The sequence below is a fragment of the Oncorhynchus keta genome, unplaced genomic scaffold (assembly GCF_023373465.1).
Source record: "Oncorhynchus keta strain PuntledgeMale-10-30-2019 unplaced genomic scaffold, Oket_V2 Un_contig_7530_pilon_pilon, whole genome shotgun sequence".
Lineage (NCBI taxonomy): Eukaryota > Metazoa > Chordata > Actinopteri > Salmoniformes > Salmonidae > Oncorhynchus > Oncorhynchus keta.
The window spans coordinates 15,055-36,005 of record NW_026289513.1 but is presented as its reverse complement, the minus strand read 5'-3'; the positions used below and the strand labels follow the sequence as shown (position 1 = coordinate 36,005).

At 52.1% G+C, this 20,951-nt stretch overlaps 1 protein-coding gene across 1 annotated transcript in view; it reads right to left on the bottom strand.

Moving 5' to 3' along the window:
• LOC118378033 (kelch domain-containing protein 3) overlaps window positions 1-19,814 on the bottom strand; it is a 52,982-nt gene extending 33,168 nt beyond the window's left edge. Inside the window, exons 1-2 of the mRNA XM_052511788.1 lie at window positions 19,796-19,814; window positions 11,240-11,306 (exon numbers count right to left, since the gene is read on the bottom strand). The gene's annotated coding sequence lies outside the window, so the exon portion shown is untranslated. The remainder of the gene's footprint in view (window positions 1-11,239; window positions 11,307-19,795) is intronic.
• Between the last annotated feature and the right edge of the window lie 1,137 nt (window positions 19,815-20,951).

Sequence of the window (20,951 nt, the reverse complement as noted above, 5' to 3'; positions counted from 1 at the left end):
GGAGGTGGTCACTGGTTGGGCCTCTGCTAGGAGGGCATTCTAGGAGGTGGTCACTGGTTGGGCCTCTGCTAGGAGGTGGTCACTGGTTGGGCCTCTGCTAGGAGGTGGTCACTGGTTGGGCCTCTGCTAGGAGGTGGTCACTGGTTGGGCCTCTGCTAGGAGGTGGTCACTGGTTGGGCCTCTGCTAGGAGGTGGTCACTGGTTGGGCCTCTGCTAGGAGGTGGTCACTGGTTGGGCCTCTGCTAGGAGGTGGTCACTGGTTGGGCCTCTGCTAGGAGGTGGTCACTGGTTGGGCCTCTGCTAGGAGGTGGTCACTGGTTGGGCCTCTGCTAGGAGGGTATTATAGGAGGTGGTCACTGGTTGGGCCTCTGCTAGGAGGTGGTCACTGGTTGGGCCTCTGCTAGGAGGTGGTCACTGGTTGGGCCTCTGCTAGGAGGTGGTCACTGGTTGGGCCTCTGCTAGGAGGGTATTATAGGAGGTGGTCACTGGTTGGGCCTCTGCTAGGAGGTGGTCACTGGTTGGGCCTCTGCTAGGAGGGTATTATAGGTGGTCACTGGTTGGGCCTCTGCTAGGAGGGTATTCTAGGAGGTGGTCACTGGTTGGGCGTCTGCTAGGAGGTGGTCACTGGTTGGGCCTCTGCTAGGAGGGTATTCTAGGAGGTGGTCACTGGTTGGGCCTCTGCTAGGAGGTGGTCACTGGTTGGGCCTCTGCTAGGAGGGTATTCTAGGAGGTGGTCACTGGTTGGGCCTCTGCTACGAAGGTATTCTAGGAGGTGGTCACTGGTTGGGCCTCTGCTAGAAGGGTATTATAGGAGGTGGTCACTGGTTGGGCCTCTGCTAGGAGGTGGTCACTGGTTGGGCCTCTGCTAGGAGGGTATTCTAGGAGGTGGTCACTGGTTGGGCCTCTGCTAGGAGGGTATTATAGGAGGTGGTCACTGGTTGGGCCTCTGCTAGGAGGGTATTCTAGGAGGTGGTCACTGGTTGGGCCTCTGCTAGGAGGTGGTCACTGGTTGGGCCTCTGCTAGGAGGTGGTCACTGGTTGGGCCTCTGCTAGGAGGTGGTCACTGGTTGGGCCTCTGCTAGGAGGTGGTCACTGGTTGGGCCTCTGCTAGGAGGTGGTCACTGGTTGGGCCTCTGCTAGGAGGTGGTCACTGGTTGGGCCTCTGCTAGGAGGTGGTCACTGGTTGGGCCTCTGCTAGGAGGTGGTCACTGGTTGGGCCTCTGCTAGGAGGTGGTCACTGGTTGGGCCTCTGCTAGGAGGTGGTCACTGGTTGGGCCTCTGCTAGGAGGTGGTCACTGGTTGGGCCTCTGCTAGGAGGTGGTCACTGGTTGGGCCTCTGCTAGGAGGTGGTCACTGGTTGGGCCTCTGCTAGGAGGTGGTCACTGGTTGGGCCTCTGCTAGGAGGGTATTCTAGGAGGTGGTCACTGGTTGGGCCTCTGCTAGGAGGGTATTATAGGAGGTGGTCACTGGTTGGGCCTCTGCTAGGAGGGTATTCTAGGAGGTGGTCACTGGTTGGGCCTCTGCTAGGAGGTGGTCACTGGTTGGGCCTCTGCTAGAAGGGTATTATAGGAGGTGGTCACTGGTTTGGGCCTCTGCTACAAGGGTATTATAGGAGGTGGTCACTGGTTGGGCCTCTGCTAGGAGGTGGTCACTGGTTGGGCCTCTGCTAGGAGGTGGTCACTGGTTGGGCCTCTGCTAGGAGGTGGTCACTGGTTGGGCCTCTGCTAGGAGGTGGTCACTGGTTGGGCCTCTGCTAGGAGGTGGTCACTGGTTGGGCCTCTGCTAGGAGGTGGTCACTGGTTGGGCCTCTGCTAGGAGGTGGTCACTGGTTGGGCCTCTGCTAGGAGGTGGTCACTGGTTGGGCCTCTGCTAGGAGGTGGTCACTGGTTGGGCCTCTGCTAGGAGGTGGTCACTGGTTGGGCCTCTGCTAGGAGGTGGTCACTGGTTGGGCCTCTGCTAGGAGGTGGTCACTGGTTGGGCCTCTGCTAGGAGGTGGTCACTGGTTGGGCCTCTGCTAGGAGGTGGTCACTGGTTGGGCCTCTGCTAGGAGGTGGTCACTGGTTGGGCCTCTGCTAGGAGGTGGTCACTGGTTGGGCCTCTGCTAGGAGGTGGTCACTGGTTGGGCCTCTGCTAGGAGGTGGTCACTGGTTGGGCCTCTGCTAGGAGGTGGTCACTGGTTGGGCCTCTGCTAGGAGGTGGTCACTGGTTGGGCCTCTGCTAGGAGGTGGTCACTGGTTGGGCCTCTGCTAGGAGGTGGTCACTGGTTGGGCCTCTGCTAGGAGGTGGTCACTGGTTGGGCCTCTGCTAGGAGGTGGTCACTGGTTGGGCCTCTGCTAGGAGGTGGTCACTGGTTGGGCCTCTGCTAGGAGGTGGTCACTGGTTGGGCCTCTGCTAGGAGGTGGTCACTGGTTGGGCCTCTGCTAGGAGGTGGTCACTGGTTGGGCCTCTGCTAGGAGGTGGTCACTGGTTGGGCCTCTGCTAGGAGGTGGTCACTGGTTGGGCCTCTGCTAGGAGGTGGTCACTGGTTGGGCCTCTGCTAGGAGGTGGTCACTGGTTGGGCCTCTGCTAGGAGGTGGTCACTGGTTGGGCCTCTGCTAGGAGGTGGTCACTGGTTGGGCCTCTGCTAGGAGGTGGTCACTGGTTGGGCCTCTGCTAGGAGGTGGTCACTGGTTGGGCCTCTGCTAGGAGGTGGTCACTGGTTGGGCCTCTGCTAGGAGGGTATTATAGGAGGTGGTCACTGGTTGGGCCTCTGCTAGGAGGTGGTCACTGGTTGGGCCTCTGCTAGGAGGTGGTCACTGGTTGGGCCTCTGCTAGAGGGTATTATAGGAGGTGGTCACTGGTTGGGCCTCTGCTAGGAGGGTATTATAGGTGGTCACTGGTTGGGCCTCTGCTAGGAGGGTATTCTAGGAGGTGGTCACTGGTTGGGCCTCTGCTAGGAGGTGGTCACTGGTTGGGCCTCTGCTAGGAGGGTATTCTAGGAGGTGGTCACTGGTTGGGCCTCTGCTAGGAGGTGGTCACTGGTTGGGCCTCTGCTAGGGGGTATTCTAGGAGGTGGTCACTGGTTGGGCCTCTGCTACGAAGGTATTCTAGGAGGTGGTCACTGGTTGGGCCTCTGCTAGAAGGGTATTATAGGAGGTGGTCACTGGTTGGGCCTCTGCTAGGAGGTGGTCACTGGTTGGGCCTCTGCTAGGAGGTGGTCACTGGTTGGGCCTCTGCTAGAAGGGTATTATAGGAGGTGGTCACTGGTTGGGCCTCTGCTAGGAGGGTATTATAGGAGGTGGTCACTTGTTGGGCCTCTGCTAGGAGGGTATTATAGGAGGTGGTCACTGGTTGGGCCTCTGCTAGGAGGGTATTATAGGAGGTGGTCACTGGTTGGGCCTCTGCTAGAGGGTATTCTAGGAGGTGGTCACTGGTTGGGCCTCTGCTAGGAGGTGGTCACTGGTTGGGCCTCTGCTAGAAGGGTATTATAGGAGGTGGTCACTGGTTGGGCCTCTGCTAGGAGGGTATTCTAGGAGGTGGTCACTGGTTGGGCCTCTGCTACGAAGGTATTCTAGGAGGTGGTCACTGGTTGGGCCTCTGCTAGAAGGGTATTATAGGAGGTGGTCACTGGTTGGGCCTCTGCTAGGAGGTGGTCACTGGTTGGGCCTCTGCTAGGAGGGTATTATAGGAGGTGGTCACTGGTTGGGCCTCTGCTAGGAGGGTATTCTAGGAGGTGGTCACTGGTTGGGCCTCTGCTAGGAGGGTATTCTAGGAGGTGGTCACTGGTTGGGCCTCTGCTAGGAGGGTATTCTAGGAGGTGGTCACTGGTTGGGCCTCTGCTAGGAGGGTATTATAGGAGGTGGTCACTGGTTGGGCCTCTGCTAGGAGGGTATTCTAGGAGGTGGTCACTGGTTGGGCCTCTGCTAGGAGGGTATTATAGGAGGTGGTCACTGGTTGGGCCTCTGCTAGGAGGTGGTCACTGGTTGGGCCTCTGCTAGGAGGGTATTATAGAGGTGGTCACTGGTTGGGCCTCTGCTAGGAGGGTATTATAGGAGGTGGTCACAGGTTGGGCCTCTGCTAGGAGGGTATTATAGGAGGTGGTCACTGGTTGGGCCTCTGCTAGAGGGTATTCTAGGAGGTGGTCACTGGTTGGGCCTCTGCTAGGAGGGTATTCTAGGAGGTGGTCACTGGTTGGGCCTCTGCTAGGAGGTGGTCACTGGTTGGGCCTCTGCTAGAAGGGTATTATAGGAGGTGGTCACTGGTTGGGCCTCTGCTAGAAGGGTATTATAGGAGGTGGTCACTGGTTGGGCCTCTGCTAGGAGGGTATTATAGGAGGTGGTCACTGGTTGGGCCTCTGCTAGGAGGGTATTCTAGGAGGTGGTCACTGGTTGGGCCTCTGCTAGGAGGTGGTCACTGGTTGGGCCTCTGCTAGGAGGTGGTCACTGGTTGGGCCTCTGCTAGGAGGTGGTCACTGGTTGGGCCTCTGCTAGGAGGTGGTCACTGGTTGGGCCTCTGCTAGGAGGTGGTCACTGGTTGGGCCTCTGCTAGGAGGTGGTCACTGGTTGGGCCTCTGCTAGGAGGTGGTCACTGGTTGGGCCTCTGCTAGGAGGTGGTCACTGGTTGGGCCTCTGCTAGGAGGGTATTATAGGAGGTGGTCACTGGTTGGGCCTCTGCTAGGAGGTGGTCACTGGTTGGGCCTCTGCTAGGAGGTGGTCACTGGTTGGGCCTCTGCTAGGAGGTGGTCACTGGTTGGGCCTCTGCTAGGAGGGTATTATAGGAGGTGGTCACTGGTTGGGCCTCTGCTAGGAGGTGGTCACTGGTTGGGCCTCTGCTAGGAGGGTATTATAGGTGGTCACTGGTTGGGCCTCTGCTAGGAGGGTATTCTAGGAGGTGGTCACTGGTTGGGCCTCTGCTAGGAGGGGTGGTCACTGGTTGGGCCTCTGCTAGAGGGTATTCTAGGAGGTGGTCACTGGTTGGGCCTCTGCTAGGAGGTGGTCACTGGTTGGGCCTCTGCTAGGAGGGTATTCTAGGAGGTGGTCACTGGTTGGGCCTCTGCTACGAAGGTATTCTAGGAGGTGGTCACTGGTTGGGCCTCTGCTAGAAGGGTATTATAGGAGGTGGTCACTGGTTGGGCCTCTGCTAGGAGGTGGTCACTGGTTGGGCCTCTGCTAGGAGGGTATTCTAGGAGGTGGTCACTGGTTGGGCCTCTGCTAGGAGGGTATTCTAGGAGGTGGTCACTGGTTGGGCCTCTGCTAGGAGGGTATTATAGGAGGTGGTCACTGGTTGGGCCTCTGCTAGGAGGGTATTATAGGAGGTGGTCACTGGTTGGGCCTCTGCTAGGAGGGTATTATAGGAGGTGGTCACTGGTTGGGCCTCTGCTAGGAGGGTATTCTAGGAGGTGGTCACTGGTTGGGCCTCTGCTAGGAGGTGGTCACTGGTTGGGCCTCTGCTAGGAGGTGGTCACTGGTTGGGCCTCTGCTAGGAGGTGGTCACTGGTTGGGCCTCTGCTAGGAGGTGGTCACTGGTTGGGCCTCTGCTAGGAGGTGGTCACTGGTTGGGCCTCTGCTAGGAGGTGGTCACTGGTTGGGCCTCTGCTAGGAGGTGGTCACTGGTTGGGCCTCTGCTAGGGGTAGGTGGTCACTGGTTGGGCCTCTGCTAGGAGGTGGTCACTGGTTGGGCCTCTGCTAGGAGGTGGTCACTGGTTGGGCCTCTGCTAGGAGGTGGTCACTGGTTGGGCCTCTGCTAGGAGGTGGTCACTGGTTGGGCCTCTGCTAGAGGGTATTATAGGAGGTGGTCACTGGTTGGGCCTCTGCTAGGAGGTGGTCACTGGTTGGGCCTCTGCTAGGAGGGTATTATAGGAGGTGGTCACTGGTTGGGCCTCTGCTAGGAGGGTATTATAGGAGATGGTCACTGGTTGGGCCTCTGCTAGGAGGGTATTATAGGAGGTGGTCACTGGTTGGGCCTCTGCTAGGAGGGTATTCTAGGAGGTGGTCACTGGTTGGGCCTCTGCTAGGAGGGTATTCTAGGAGGTGGTCACTGGTTGGGCCTCTGCTAGGAGGGTATTATAGGAGGTGGTCACTGGTTGGGCCTCTGCTAGGAGGGTATTCTAGGAGGTGGTCACTGGTTGGGCCTCTGCTAGGAGGTGGTCACTGGTTGGGCCTCTGCTAGAAGGGTATTATAGGAGGTGGTCACTGGTTGGGCCTCTGCTAGGAGGGTATTCTAGGAGGTGGTCACTGGTTGGGCCTCTGCTACGAAGGTATTCTAGGAGGTGGTCACTGGTTGGGCCTCTGCTAGAAGGGTATTATAGGAGGTGGTCACTGGTTGGGCCTCTGCTAGGTGGTGGTCACTGGTTGGGCCTCTGCTAGGAGGGTATTATAGGAGGTGGTCACTGGTTGGGCCTCTGCTAGGGAGGGCATTCTAGGAGGTGGTCACTGGTTGGGCCTCTGCTAGGAGGGTATTCTAGGAGGTGGTCACTGGTTGGGCCTCTGCTAGGAGGGTATTCTAGGAGGTGGTCACTGGTTGGGCCTCTGCTAGGAGGGTATTATAGGAGGTGGTCACTGGTTGGGCCTCTGCTAGGAGGGTATTCTAGGAGGTGGTCACTGGTTGGGCCTCTGCTAGGAGGGTATTATAGGAGGTGGTCACTGGTTGGGCCTCTGCTAGGAGGTGGTCACTGGTTGGGCCTCTGCTAGGAGGGTATTATAGGAGGTGGTCACTGGTTGGGCCTCTGCTAGGAGGGTATTATAGGAGGTGGTCACAGGTTGGGCCTCTGCTAGGAGGGTATTATAGGAGGTGGTCACTGGTTGGGCCTCTGCTAGGAGGGTATTATAGGAGGTGGTCACTGGTTGGGCCTCTGCTAGGAGGGTATTCTAGGAGGTGGTCACTGGTTGGGCCTCTGCTAGGAGGTGGTCACTGGTTGGGCCTCTGCTAGAAGGGTATTATAGGAGGTGGTCACTGGTTGGGCCTCTGCTAGAAGGGTATTATAGGAGGTGGTCACTGGTTGGGCCTCTGCTAGGAGGGTATTATAGGAGGTGGTCACTGGTTGGGCCTCTGCTAGGAGGGTATTCTAGGAGGTGGTCACTGGTTGGGCCTCTGCTAGGAGGTGGTCACTGGTTGGGCCTCTGCTAGGAGGTGGTCACTGGTTGGGCCTCTGCTAGGAGGTGGTCACTGGTTGGGCCTCTGCTAGGAGGTGGTCACTGGTTGGGCCTCTGCTAGGAGGTGGTCACTGGTTGGGCCTCTGCTAGAGGTGGTCACTGGTTGGGCCTCTGCTAGGAGGGTATTATAGGAGGTGGTCACTGGTTGGGCCTCTGCTAGGAGGTGGTCACTGGTTGGGCCTCTGCTAGGGAGGTGGTCACTGGTTGGGCCTCTGCTAGGAGGTGGTCACTGGTTGGGCCTCTGCTAGGAGGGTATTATAGGAGGTGGTCACTGGTTGGGCCTCTGCTAGGAGGTGGTCACTGGTTGGGCCTCTGCTAGGAGGGTATTATAGGTGGTCACTGGTTGGGCCTCTGCTAGGAGGTATTCTAGGAGGTGGTCACTGGTTGGGCCTCTGCTAGGAGGTGGTCACTGGTTGGGCCTCTGCTAGGAGGGTATTCTAGGAGGTGGTCACTGGTTGGGCCTCTGCTAGGAGGTGGTCACTGGTTGGGCCTCTGCTAGGAGGGTATTCTAGGAGGTGGTCACTGGTTGGGCCTCTGCTACGAAAGGTATTCTAGGAGGTGGTCACTGGTTGGGCCTCTGCTAGAAGGGTATTATAGGAGGTGGTCACTGGTTGGGCCTCTGCTAGGAGGTGGTCACTGGTTGGGCCTCTGCTAGGAGGGTATTATAGGAGGTGGTCACTGGTTGGGCCTCTGCTAGGAGGGTATTCTAGGAGGTGGTCACTGGTTGGGCCTCTGCTAGGAGGGCATTCTAGGAGGTGGTCACTGGTTGGGCCTCTGCTAGGAGGGTATTATAGGAGGTGGTCACTGGTTGGGCCTCTGCTAGGAGGGTATTATAGGAGGTGGTCACTGGTTGGGCCTCTGCTAGGAGGGTATTATAGGAGGTGGTCACTGGTTGGGCCTCTGCTAGGAGGGTATTATAGGAGGTGGTCACTGGTTGGGCCTCTGCTAGGAGGGTATTGTAGGAGGTGGTCACTGGTTGGGCCTCTGCTAGGAGGGTATTCTAGGAGGTGGTCACTGGTTGGGCCTCTGCTAGGAGGTGGTCACTGGTTGGGCCTCTGCTAGGAGGTGGTCACTGGTTGGGCCTCTGCTAGGAGGTGGTCACTGGTTGGGCCTCTGCTAGGAGGTGGTCACTGGTTGGGCCTCTGCTAGGAGGGTATTATAGGAGGTGGTCACTGGTTGGGCCTCTGCTAGGAGGTGGTCACTGGTTGGGCCTCTGCTAGGAGGGCATTATAGGAGGTGGTCACTGGTTGGGCCTCTGCTAGGAGGGTATTATAGGAGGTGGTCACTGGTTGGGCCTCTGCTAGGAGGGTATTATAGGAGGTGGTCACTGGTTGGGCCTCTGCTAGGAGGGGTATTCTAGGAGGTGGTCACTGGTTGGGCCTCTGCTAGGAGGGTATTCTAGGAGGTGGTCACTGGTTGGGCCTCTGCTAGGAGGGTATTCTAGGAGGTGGTCACTGGTTGGGCCTCTGCTAGGAGGGTATTATAGGAGGTGGTCACTGGTTGGGCCTCTGCTAGGAGGGTATTCTAGGAGGTGGTCACTGGTTGGGCCTCTGCTAGGTGGTCACTGGTTGGGCCTCTGCTAGGAGGGTATTCTAGGAGGTGGTCACTGGTTGGGCCTCTGCTAGGAGGTGGTCACTGGTTGGGCCTCTGCTAGGAGGGTATTCTAGGAGGTGGTCACTGGTTGGGCCTCTGCTAGGAGGGTATTATAGGAGGTGGTCACTGGTTGGGCCTCTGCTAGGAGGGTATTATAGGAGGTGGTCACTGGTTGGGCCTCTGCTAGGAGGGTATTCTAGGAGGTGGTCACTGGTTGGGCCTCTAAATCCAAAAGTTCCCTTTACAATGGCCTCCTTACCCCCTCTGACAACATAACACTAAAAAGAGTGGCGCATAAAAACAGATTGTCAGAGATATGTACGCAGAGGAACACGAAGCTTTCCACCTTGTCCACTACGGTCCTATTGATACGGATAGGGGGCTGCTCCCTCTGCTGCTTCCTGAAGTCCAAGATCAGCTCCTTCGTTTTGTTGAGGGAAAGGTTATTTTCTTGACACCACACTCCGAGGGCCCTCACCTCCTCCCTGTAGGCCGTCTCGTCGTTGTTGCTAATCAAGCCTACCACTGTAGTGTCGTCTGCAAACTTGATGATTGAGTTGGAGGCGTGCTTGTCCATGCAGTCATGGGTGAACAGGGAGTACAGGAGGGGGCTCAGAACGCACCATTGTGGGGCCCCGTGTTGAGGATCAGCGAAGTGAAGGTGTTGTTTCCTACCTTCACCACCTCGGGGCGACCCGTCAGAAAGTCCAGGACCCAGTTGCACAGGGCGGAGTTCAGATACAGACCCTTGAGCTTAATGATGAGCTTGGAGGGTACTATGGTGTTGAATGCTGAGCTATAGTCAATGAACAGCATTCTTACATAGGTATTCCTCTTAATCCCTACAATATACATTGATTAACCTTTAAGCATGGGTACTTTCTGTTTGAGCTTCAGCCTATAGGAAGGGAGGACAAAAATAGAGTTGTGACCCGATTTGCCAAAGGGAGGGCGGGGGAGGGCCTTGTAGGCATCCCGGAAGGGGAAGTAGCAGTGGTCGAGTGTTTTTCCAGCACGAGTACTACAGTCAATGTGTTGATAGAACTTCGGTAGTTTTCCTCAAATTTGCTTTGTTAAAATCCTCAGCTACAATAAATGCGGCCTCAGTTCCTTGAGGGCCATCGTGGGAATATACATGGCTGTGACTACCTCTTGGGAGGTACCTCTTGGGAGGTAATACAGTCGGCATTTGATTGTGAGGTATTCTAGGTCGGGTGAACAAAAGGACTTGAGTTTCTGTATGTCACAATCACAGTAGTAAATCATGAAACATACACTACCGCGTTTCTTCTTCCCAGAGAGTTCTTAATTCCTGTCTGCGCAATGTACTGAGAACCCAGCTGGCTGTATGGATGGGGACAGTATATCCCGAGAGAGCCATGTTCCCGTGAAACAGAGTATGTTACGGTCAAGTGATGTCTCTCTGGAAGGAGATCTCGCCCTGAGCTCGTCTACTTTATGGTCCAGAGACTTAACATTAGCGAGTAATAGAAATCCACCTCGATTAACGCTTCGCCAGCGGCGTCTTGGAGCAGCCTCTGGGATACGTTCAATTGCCCTGGAGGGTACGAACAAAGGATCCAACTTGGGAAAGTGGTATTCCTGGTCGTAATGCTGAAGAGTTACCACCACGCTGATATCCAAAAGTTATTTCTGGCTGTATGTCGTAACACAAAAAACGTTCTTGGCTAATAATGTAAGAAATAACACAAATATTTTTTAAATATATGTCTGTCTGCGCCATCATCGTCAGCATATAGCACGTTCTATGGGAAGGTCATCGAAACCCAGCATATAGCACGTTCTATGGGGCGGTCATCGAAACCCAGCATATAGCACGTTCTATGGGGCGGTCAGAAACCCAGCATATAGCACGTTCTATGGGACGGTCATCGGCATATAGCACGTTCTATGGGACGGTCGCCGAAACCCAGCATATAGCACGTTCTATGGGACGGTCATCGAAACCCAGCATATAGCAGGTTCTATGGGACGGTCATCGAAACCCAGCATATAGCACGTTCTATGGGACGGTCATCGAAACCCAGCATATAGCACGTTCTATGGGACGGTCATCGAAACCCAGCATATAGCACGTTCTATGGGACGGTCATCGAAACCCAGCATATAGCACGTTCTATGGGACGGTCATCGAAACCCAGCATATAGCACGTTCTATGGGACGGTCATCGAAACCCAGCATATAGCACGTTCTATGGGACGGTCATCGAAACCCAGCATATAGCACGTTCTATGGGATGGTCATAAACTGTATTAATTTATGTCTGAGATATGAACATGACTGGGGATTCAAACATCGGCATCTACTCATCATCATCTTGTACCTGGTCTACCTCACATTTTTGTTCGACATGTGGTGTCATCGGGAAAAGCCTGTATCAACCCTTGATACAGTTTGCAAATCAACTTTTGAGGTTTGTCAGAATAGCATCTAGCTTGTCCAGTGTTTAATGCACAGAGAATAAAAGTGTTCCATTTGTAAAAATTGACCTCACCTCTGTTACAGACTGGTCTTCCCTGGCTGCCTGATCCTGCTGAAACCCCTGTCACTCTCTGATCCTCCTAAAATGAAGCATGGCAAAGAATGACCTTGGTGTATATTTATACAATATATTATCCAAGAACAGAATCAATGGTTGAATAATTGAAATGACCAGCATTGCCAGATCCCAGACTGTAGCTACTGTAGGTCTACCCGGGGTCATTCTCGTGAAACCATTCAAATACCAAGTAATGATTTTAAATGTAAAACATGGAAGTTAGTAATATAACAAAATATCATAATAAAGATGTTGTTCTCTACCTTGCACAAAGAGTAATTTCAATAAAAATATTCTGGAAAAAAAATAATGGATGTTCTACTAGATGTTTTCAAATGACAGAAATTAATAACTGAATATTTCTGTATAATAATAATAATAATGAAAAGATAGTGGAAAAATCGAAGTACCCCTGACTGACGTTCTCACCTCCACAACATGTTTGAAGGACTTGAATGAAGCAACACGTCTGCCACTACCTTCAACATGGCTACCAGGTAAGCAGATATCTTTATATTTCTCCAGTTAAAAAGTTAAACATTCTCTTGTCAGACTGCGTACACGACACTATTGATTATCATTACAGATACAGGTAGTTTTCCACAATTAGAAAAAAAGTTTGATTTAAAATGTTCTATGAAAATATACTTAAATAATGCCTAATTATGTACATTGAATAACAATTTGCTTAGTCATCATGTCTTCTCTATTGTTAGCAAAACATGCCAAGTTTCCTCATCCTCAGCAACACCATTCTCATTTACCGCTACAATTTAAGGCCAGTTGCAGTAGAGAGAACTTCTGTTTTCGGTAATGAGAAATGTATCATACAGACTATTTTTAAATAAATAGAACTGCAAGAAGGTCCCTTAGAAATCTGGATTCCCAATGAAATCTCATTGAAAAGAGAGTGACTTCAAAAAACGTAAAGGTTTGTCCTCGGGTTTCGCCTGCTAAATAAGTTCTGTTATACTCACAGACATGACTCAAACAGTTTGAGTGTTTTCTATCCAAATGTACTAATAATATGCATATCTTTATCTTCTGTGGATGAGTAGCAGGAAGTTGAATTTGGGCATGCATTTCATCCGGACGTGAAAATACTGGCCCCTGTCACCAAGAAGTCACCGTGCCAGCTACATCAGTCACCGTGCCAGCTACATCAGTCACCGTGCCAGCTACATCAGTCACCGTGCCAGCTACATCAGTCAACTGCTCTGTTGTATTTTAAAACTCTGAACTACGATCAACTCTCCCGTCCTGATCCAGCCAGCCTTCCAGAACTTTTGCCTTCACACAGCCTGTCATCCCGCTCTGTGGTGTGGTCCTAAATCTAGCCTTCTACCTGACCGTTCAGAGACGTGGCCACAGCCTACCAGACCGCTCAGAGACGTGGCCACAGCCTACCAGACCGCTCAGAGGCGTGGCCACAGCCTACCAGACCGCTCAGAGGCGTGGCCACAGCCTACCAGACCGCTCAGAGGCGTGGCCACAGCCTACCAGACCGCTCAGAGGCGTGGCCACAGCCTACCTGACCGCTCAGAGACATGGCCACAGCCTACCAGACCGCTCAGAGAGGTGGCCACAGCCTACCAGACCGCTCAGAGAGGTGGCCACAGCCTACCAGACCGCTCAGAGACGTGGCCACAGCCTACCAGACCGCTCAGAGACGTGGCCACAGCCTACCAGACCGCTCAGAGACGTGGCCACAGCCTACCAGACCGCTCAGAGACGTGGCCACAGCCTACCAGACCGCTCAGAGACGTGGCCACAGCCTACCAGACCGCTCAGAGACGTGGCCACAGCCTACCAGACCGCTCAGAGACGTGGCCACAGCCTACCAGACCGCTCAGAGACGTGGCCACAGCCTACCAGACCGCTCAGAGACGTGGCCACAGCCTACCAGACCGCCAGAGACGTGGCCACAGCCTACCAGACCGCTCAGAGACGTGGCCACAGCCTACCAGACCGCTCAGAGACGTGGCCACAGCCTACCAGACCGCTCAGAGACGTGGCCACAGCCTACCAGACCGCTCAGAGACGTGGCCACAGCCTACCAGACCGCTCAGAGACGTGGCCACAGCCTACCAGACCGCTCAGAGAGGTGGCCACAGCCTACCAGACCGCTCAGAGACGTGGCCACAGCCTACCAGACCGCTCAGAGACGTGGCCACAGCCTACCAGACCGCTCGGAGACGTGGCCACAGCCTACCAGACCGCTCAGAGGCGTGGCCACAGCCTACCAGACCGCTCAGAGACGTGGCCACAGCCTACCAGACCGCTCAGAGACGTGGCCACAGCCTACCAGACCGCTCAGAGACGTGGCCACAGCCTACCAGACCGCTCAGAGACGTGGCCACAGCCTACCAGACCGCTCAGAGACGTGGCCACAGCCTACCAGACCGCTCAGAGACGTGGCCACAGCCTACCAGACCGCTCAGAGACGGGCCACAGCCTACCAGACCGCTCAGAGACGTGGCCACAGCCTACCAGACCGCTCAGAGACGTGGCCACAGCCTACCAGACCGCTCAGAGACGTGGCCACAGCCTACCAGACCGCTCAGAGACGTGGCCACAGCCTACCAGACCGCTCAGAGGCGTGGCCACAGCCTACCAGACCGCTCAGAGGCGTGGCCACAGCCTACCAGACCGCTCAGAGACGTGGCCACAGCCTACCAGACCGCTCAGAGACGTGGCCACAGCCTACCAGACCGCTCAGAGACGTGGCCACAGCCTACCAGACCGCTCAGAGACGTGGCCACAGCCTACCAGACCGCTCAGAGACGTGGCCACAGCCTACCAGACCGCTCAGAGACGTGGCCACAGCCTACCAGACCGCTCAGAGACGTGGCCACAGCCTACCAGACCGCTCAGAGGCGTGGCCACAGCCTACCAGACCGCTCAGAGGCGTGGCCACAGCCTACCAGACCGCTCAGAGGCGTGGCCACAGCCTACCAGACCGCTCAGAGGCGTGGCCACAGCCTACCAGACCGCTCAGAGGCGTGGCCACAGCCTACCAGACCGCTCAGAGACGTGGCCACAGCCTACCAGACCGCTCAGAGGCGTGGCCACAGCCTACCAGACCGCTCAGAGGCGTGGCCACAGCCTACCAGACCGCTCAGAGGCGTGGCCACAGCCTACCAGACCGCTCAGAGACGTGGCCACAGCCTACCAGACCGCTCAGAGAAGTCCTGATAGTCCTTAAGCACACTGTTGACGCTTTGTGAAAGTTTCACCCCCTGGTAATGGAGGTTAGGTACAATGGGACTTTTTGTAAAAGGACTTCATAAAATGAAAACATAGCAATGTATCAACCAACTGTCTGGTAGAGAACGCAGTGATGACATCCAAGAGGGCTAACCAACTGTCTGGTAGAGAACGCAGTGATGACATCCAAGAGGGCCAACCAACTGTCTGGTAGAGAACGCAGTGATGACATCCAAGAGGGCCAACCAACTGTATGGTAGAAAAGACAGTGATGACATCCAAGAGGGCCAACCAACTGTCTGGTAGAGAACGCAGTGATGACATCCAAGAGGGCTAACCAACTGTCTGGTAGAGAACGCAGTGATGACATCCAAGAGGGCCAACCAACTGTCTGATAGAGAACGCAGTGATGACATCCAAGAGGGCCAACCAACTGTCTGGTAGAGAACGCAGTGATGACATCCAAGAGGGCCAACCAACTGTATGGTAGAAAACATGGTGATGACATCCAAGAGGGCCAACCAACTGTCTGATAGAGAACGCAGTGATGACATCCAAGAGGGCCAACCAACTGTATGGTAGAAAACATGGTGATGACATCCAAGAGGGCCAACCAACTGTCTGATAGAGAACGTGGTGATGACATCCAGAGGGCCAACCAACTGTCTGGTAGAAAACATGGTGATGACATCCAAGAGGGCCAACCAACTGTCTGGTAGAAAACATGGTGATGACATCCAAGAGGCCAAATCCAACTGTCTGGTAGAAAACATGGTGATGAAATCCAAGAGGGCCAACCAACTGTCTGGTAGAGAACATGGTGATGACATCCAAGAGGGCCAACCAACTGTCTGGTAGAGAACATGGTGATGACATCCAAGAGGGCCAACCAACTGTCTGGTAGAAAACACAGTGATGACATCCAAGAGGGCCAACCAACTGTCTGGTAGAGAACGAAGTGATGACATCCAAGAGGGCCAACCAACTGTCTGGTAGAAAACATGGTGATGACATCAAGAGGGCCAACCAACTGTCTGGTAGAGAACGCAGTGATGACATCCAAGAGGGCCAACCAACTGTCTGGTAGAGAACATGGTGATGACATCCAAGAGGGCCAACCAACTGTCTGGTAGAAAAGACAGTGATGACATCCAAGAGGGCCAACCAACTGTCTGGTAGAAAACATGGTGATGACATCCAGAGGGCCAACCAACTGTCTGATAGAACGCAGTGATGACATCCAAGAGGGCCAACCAACTGTCTGGTAGAAAACATGGTGATGACATCCAAGAGGGCCAACCAACTGTATGGTAGAGAACGCAGTGATGACATCCAAGAGGGCTAACCAACTGTCTGGTAGAGAACGAGGATGACATCCAAGAGGGCCAACCAACTGTCTGGTAGAGAACGCAGTGATGACATCCAAGAGGGCTAACCAACTGTCTGGTAGAACGCAGTGATGACATCCAGAGGGCCAACCAACTGTATGGTAGAAAACGTGGTGATGACATCCAAGAGGCCAACCAACTGTATGGTAGAAAACATGGTGATGACATCCAAGAGGGCCAACCAACTGTCTGATAGAAAACGTGGTGATGACATCCAAGAGGGCCAACCAACTGTCTGGTAGAAAACATGGTGATGACATCCAAGAGGGCCAACCAACTGTCTGGTAGAAAACATGGTGATGAAATCCAAGAGGGCCAACCAACTGTCTGGTAGAGAACATGGTGATGACATCCAAGAGGCCAACCAACTGTCTGGTAGAAAACATGGTGATGACATCCAAGAGGGCCAACCAACTGTCTGGTAGAAAACATGGTGATGACATCCAAGAGGGCCAACCAACTGTCTGATAGAGAACGCAGTGATGACATCCAAGAGGGCCAACCAACTGTCTGGTAGAAAACGTGGTGATGACATCCAAGAGGGCCAACCAACTGTCTGGTAGAAAACATGGTGATGACATCCAAGAGGGCCAACCAACTGTCTGGTAGAAAACGAGTGATGACATCCAAGAGGGCCAACCAACTGTCTGGTAGAAAACATGGTGATGACATCAAGAGGGCCAACCAACTGTATGGTAGAAAACATGGTGATGACATCCAAGAGGGCCAACCAACTGTCTGATAGAAAACACAGTGATGACATCCAGAGGGCCAACCAACTGTCTGGTAGAAAACATGGTGATGACATCCAAGAGGGCCAACCAACTGTATGGTAGAAAACATGGTGATGACATCCAAGAGGGCCAACCAACTGTCTGATAGAAAGACAGTGATGACATCCAAGAGGGCCAACCAACTGTCTGGTAGAGAACGCAGTGATGACATCCAAGAGGGCCAACCAACTGTCTGATAGAGAACGCAGTGATGACATCCAAGAGGGCCAACCAACTGTCTGGTAGAAAACGTGGTGATGACATCCAAGAGGGCCAACCAACTGTCTGGTAGAAAACATGGTGATGACATCCAAGAGGGCCAACCAACTGTCTGGTAGAAACGCAGTGATGACATCCAAGAGGGCCAACCAACTGTATGGTAGAAAAGACAGTGATGACATCCAAGAGGGCCAACCAACTGTTTAGAAAAGACAGTGATGACATCCAGAGGGCCAACCAACTGTCTGGTAGAAAACATGGTGATGACATCCAAGAGGGCCAACCAACTGTCTGGTAGAGAACGCAGTGATGACATCAAGAGGGCCAACCAACTGTCTGGTGAGAACACAGTGATGACATCCAAGAGGGCCAACCAACTGTCTGGTAGAGAACGCAGTGATAAGCACTATTGGCAGCACCTTATAGAAAGCAGCCCATTTTTCTTCTCAAGCTTCAGATCAATGTGGACATAATCAACAGTACAAATGATTAAATTATCAGAATTATTTTTTTATGCGCTCTAGAGAACATCATATACTTAGTTACCTGCAATCAATACTAATCTCAGGTCAATAACGTTTTGATGTAATACAATGAAGGCAGACTGTAGTTCAGATAGTGGTCAAGAAGTATGTGTGAGTGTGTGTTTTCCTTATGCCAAGAAGTCAAGACGTGTGTGTGTGTGTGTGTGTGTGTGTGTGTGTGTGTGTGTGTGTGTGTGTGTGTGTGTGTGTGTGTGTGTGTTTCCTTATGCCAAGAAGTCAAGACGTGTGTGTCTGGGTGAGAGAGCCAGGGCAACCTCTGGGTGAGAGAGCCAGGGCAACCTCTGGTGAGAGAGCCAGGGCAACCTCTGGGTGAGAGAGCCAGGGCAACCTCTGGGTGAGAGAGCCAGGGCAACCTCTGGGTGAGAGAGCCAGGGCAACCTCTGGGTGAGAGAGCCAGGGCAACCTCTGGGTGAGAGAGCCAGGGCAACCTCTGGGTGAGAGAGCCAGGGCAACCTCTGGGTGAGAGAGCCAGGGCAACCTCTGGGTGAGAGAGCCAGGGCAACCTCTGGGTCCCCACAATCCATCTCAAAGCTAGTCAGTTAACAGCACACTGATACATCAGAAAGTAGAGGGGAGGGAGACCAATTAACTGCCATTTTCCTACTCTGTTGACATGGGACTAAGTCCATTTGTCATAAGAAGCAAAAGGTCAACTCTGAGTTTGAAAAGGCTTCAGCCTAGGCCTGGAAAGGTATTCACTCCAGACAATATGACCTCTCTCTTTTAAAACCATCTGAGGGGAAATGCTGCCAGTGGAATGTTTGCAGTCTACTCAGTTTCAACATCGTGGTTAATGACCTTACGTCAAATCAAATAGTATTTGCCACATGCGCGAATAGAACAGCTGTTGACCTTATCATCATGAAATGCTGAATACAACAGCTGTTGACCTTATCATCATGAAATGCTGAATACAACAGCTGTTGACCTTATCATCATGAAATGCTGAATACAACAGCTGTTGACCTTATCATCATGAAATGCTGAATACAACAGCTGTTGACCTTATCATCATGAAATGCTGAATACAACAGCTGTTGACCTATCATCATGAAATGCTGAATACAACAGCTGTTGACCTTATCATCATGAAATGCTGAATACAACAGCTGTTGACCTATCATCATGAAATGCTGAATACAACAGCTGTTGACCTTATCATCATGAAATGCTGAATACAACAGCTGTTGACCTTATCATCATGAAATGCTGAATACAGCTGTTGACCTTATCATCATGAAATGCTGAATACAACAGCTGTTGACCTTATCATCATGAAATGCTGAATACAACAGCTGTTGACCTTATCATCATGAAATGCTGAATACAACAGCTGTTGACCTTATCATCATGAAATGCTGAATACAACAGCTGTTGACCTTATCATCATGAAATGCTGAATACAACAGCTGTTGACCTTATCATCATGAAATGCTGAATACAACAGCTGTTGACCTTATCATCATGAAATGCTGAATACAACAGCTGTTGACCTATCATCATGAAATGCTCAATACAACAGCTGTTGACCTTATCATCATGAAATGCTCAATACAACAGCTGTTGACCTTATCATCATGAAATGCTCAATACAACAGCTGTTGACCTTATCATCATGAAATGCTGAATACAACAGCTGTTGACCTTATCATCATGAAATGCTGAATACAACAGCTGTTGACCTTATCATCATGAAATGCTGAATACAACAGCTGTTGACCTTATCATCATGAAATGCTGAATACAACAGCTGTTGACCTTATCATCATGAAATGCTGGGAATACAACAGCTGTTGACCTTATCATCATGAAATGCTGAATACAACAGCTGTTGACCTTATCATCATGAAATGCTGAATACAACAGGTGTTCACCTTACCATGAATTGCTTACTTACAAGCCCTTAACCAACAATGCAGTTCAAGGAATAGAGTTAAGAAAATATTTGCAGGAATAAATAAAGTAGGAAATAAAATAAAAAGTAATACAATGAAATAACGAGGCTATAAACAGGGGGTACCGAGTCAATGTGACATGCTGGTAGAAATTAGGTAAAACAGATTTAAGTTTCCCTGCAATAAAGTCCCCGGCCACTAGGAGCACCGCTTCTGGATGAGCACTTTCTTGTTTGGTTATGACCTTACACAGCTCATTGAGTGGAGTCTTAGCGCCAGCATCGGTTTGTGGTGGTAAATAGACAGCTACGAATAATATAGATGAGAACTCCTCTTGGTAGATAGTGTGGTCTACTAATATTAATAATAATAATAATATATGCAATCTAGCGGGCATGTGTGCATACCTTGAGACTTCTTTAATATTAGACATTGCGCACCAGCTGTTACTGACAAATACACATACACCCCTCCCTCGTCTTACCAGACGTAGCTGCTCTGTCCTGCCGATGCACGGAGAAGCAAGCCAGCTCTATATTATCCATGTCGTCGTTCAGCCACGACTCGGTGACACATAAGATATTAGTTTAATATCCCTTGGTAGGATAGTCTTAATCCAGATCAAGTTTATTTTCCCACGATTGCATGTTGCCAATAGTACTGATGGTAGTGGTGGTTTACCCACACGCCTACGAATTCTCACATGGCACCCCGACCTCCGCCCCCGTTTTCTCAGTCTTTTATTCCTGTGAATGACTGGGGGATTTGGGGGCTTATCTCAAGAAAGCAGTATTTCCTGAGCGTTGGACTCATAAAATAAAACAAAACTTTGTCCAGTTTGAGGTGAGTAATCACTGTTCTTATGTCAAGAAGCTCTGGACATCATCTGCTAGTTTTTTTGTTTGTTTCACCTTTATTTAACCAGGTAAGCTAGTTGAGAACAAGTTCTCATGAATAACAGAGTGCAATACTCCCTGATGTCTCTCAATGTCAGACATACTAGTTGGGTAATAATATGCGATGATCACTGAAATTGACTGGCATAGACAATGCAGATCCAGTTAGCCAATCTGTCTAGAACTAGCTAGGTATAGATAACTACCAAGTACACTGCCCAAACAAAGTCCCCAGTCCTAAAACATAACCCACCCCTGTCCTCAAAACATAACCCATGTCCCTCTCCTCTGCAGAACATTGCTGGCTAGTTGTGCCTAACTACCAGGTACACTGCCAAAACCCCACCCCCAGTCCTACAAACATATCCCCTGGAATAAGTCCCAAATGTCACTCTCCCACTATATAGTGCACTACTATAGCGCACTCAAAATCAGAGCTCTATGGACTATTTGGGAATAGGGTGCCATTTAGGACTCAGCGAGATCCACTCTCAACCAGTGTGTGTCTGCTGTTCCCAGTGACCTCTAACAGCTCTTATAAATAAACCCTCAGAGGACTAATAATGCACACCCTTCTATTTCCAGATGACCTCAAGGATAAAGGCCCCTATTACAAGACATGCTACTACTAAGTTACTGATTTCATTATCTAAATGGTTCCTTACCTAGCAAGACAGACAGAAATATGATTGAGCTAGCTAAGATCTGAGTTTCTCCTAGCTATCTAAACGTTTGTGCAAGTGT